Source organism: Apium graveolens, chromosome 6 (genome assembly GCF_009905375.1).
Source record: "Apium graveolens cultivar Ventura chromosome 6, ASM990537v1, whole genome shotgun sequence".
NCBI classification, from domain to species: domain Eukaryota; kingdom Viridiplantae; phylum Streptophyta; class Magnoliopsida; order Apiales; family Apiaceae; genus Apium; species Apium graveolens.
The window spans coordinates 140337921-140340368 of NC_133652.1; positions in this window are offsets into that span (position 1 = coordinate 140337921).

The following is a 2448-nucleotide window of genomic DNA, read 5'->3' on the forward strand; positions in this document are numbered from 1 at the left end:
CCTATAATCAATTCATAATAGAAGGCGGAGTTACTTGCCTAAAAAAGCTTTCCTTTTTTTTTTTACAGAACCTGAGCTACTCCCACCTAAGACCTCTTTCCCTTTTCTAGCCTGAATGCCTCCGCTTTCCAAGTCTACAATACAAAATAAAACCCTAATTAGAAACTTGATTAATTCCCGACATTTCTCAGAAAGCCTAACTTCTACCCCAATCGCAATATCCGCTTATCTTATACATTTATATAACACGTAACACATAATAGGTCACACTTTTATACGCTTTATATCACCAAATGACTCGATACTTTACATATAGCAATTGTAATAACCCCAAAAATTTTGGACTTTTTGTAACCCTTATGAATAGTGATTTTGCTGATTATGCTGAATAAGAAAACTTTTCATGCCACACTATGTAGGGGTTCTTTTATTGATATTCTGAGATCTTATTAGTACTCTATATGGTATATAAGTGTATGTAAAGATCGTCAGAATCCAAATTCGAACACTTTGATTTTTCTCAAAAATCCACCAGATACAGAAAGAATTGAGTATAAGGTAACAGGATAAAAAGGATTTAAATTCAAGGATTTTAAGAGGGGATCATAAAAAGAAATATAAAATATTGAGAAGGGTTTAGGGGAACCCAAGTAATAAGATCCCGTGTATGATCCCTCAAACGATAAACGAGAACGAAAGTTAAGCAAACCGTATAACGGATCAGTGATCATTAGCCAAGTAATTAGGAGTTAATCAAAGAGGTTTGTGGATGATGATGTCATCACACCAACAAGAGGAAGACAGGTGTAATAAGATGACATAAGCAGATGACATAAGCATGACAAAGTGGGAAGGATTGGTTGGTTGATTGTGAGCCACACAATTTTTACCATGGTAACAATTTAATTAACAAAAAAAAAGATATCAACCAAGCCAAGGAAAATTCATAAAACAAAATTAGAAATTGACTTTCCATTTCCATGAAGCAAGCTCTCGGCCCTTCCTCTTTTTCAAGAAGAAAAATTGCAAAAATTCAAGCTTCACTCCATAAACAAATCCAATGTAATTTCCTTAGCTTCTTGATGATTAGATAAGCATATTCTAGGAGTTTAAGCTTCCAATTCTCCATGAATCTCTTCCAATAATTCAAGGAAGAAGATGGTAAATAGTAACTTTCAAAAAATAACTTTAGTTTTCTTGAATTTTTATGAAAGTTTAAGGTTATATAAGCAAGGATCAAGGTTCTTTTAGGCATTCAAAGCTCTTGTGTTGTGTTAAGAAGCTTCAAGAAGGTATAAACTCCAAACCCTAGCTTTACTTTTGAGTATTTAGGAATGGTTGTGATTGATATAGTATAAGGGAAGCATTATGCTTGTTTGATTAAAGTTTGGTTGATTTTGTAGTGATTTTGATGGTTGAATCTTGGTTATTAGTTAATGAACCTTAGTATGGTTAGTAGCTTTTGTTGTGATTGAATGAGTTGGATAAAAGATGAAGTAATGGACTGATGTAGTGAGGATTGGATGGATTTTGGTTGTAATGTTGGTTGTAAGTTGGTTTGTGATTGATTTGGAGTTGTATAAACTTTGGTAATCGCGTAAACATAGCCATCGTAATGCCCGATTTACCTTAAACTGTTTTTGTTCTTAACTTCAGGACCCGTGAACTCACTGTTAGATTCTGACCATTGCTATTATTAGATAGTTCATGTTACGAGCTTCGTTTTGATATGTGGTTCGCTTGAATCCGATGTACGGTTTATGAGAAACGACCGTTTTAAGTAACGGCGTTTCACGAACGAACCATTACCCCTCGCCTTACTTTGAAACCTTGGTTAAGGACCTTAAATGACTAATTAGAGTATGAAACAATTATGTAAAGTGGATTAGGCAGTTGGTAGGGCACTCACGAAAGAATCGCCTTAAAATTCTTAATGGTTAATTTATTAAAAATGGTGGAGCCGAGGGTACTCGAACGACTTATGTGATTCGTTAAGCGTAGAAGTGACCATAAGCGAACGTTAGTGTTCAATTGGTTAAAGTCTAGTTTCTTAAGCGACTGGGGTTTAATTCCGACTTATGTTGTTGTTCATAGGTTATCGGACCCACTCTAAGTTTAAGTCTATCCGGGAATACTCAGGCAAGTTTTCTACCCGTTATACTGTTGTTGTGATGTATATATGTATATGCATTATCTTGTGATAAGTGCATCATTGTTATTAGCAAAGTCTTGCGATATATTGGAGCATGTGATATGATATATATATGCATGCCTGTTTTGTAATCTTGATATTCTATTATCAATTCAAATGCTTATGAACTGCATAATACCTATGCTACAGATAAGCAGTAGTTGCGTATACCCTTAGTATAGGGGACCCGAAGGTGAACATTTTTCTAAACCGGGAGTCGATGTTCCCGAGTATAATATATATATATATATATATTA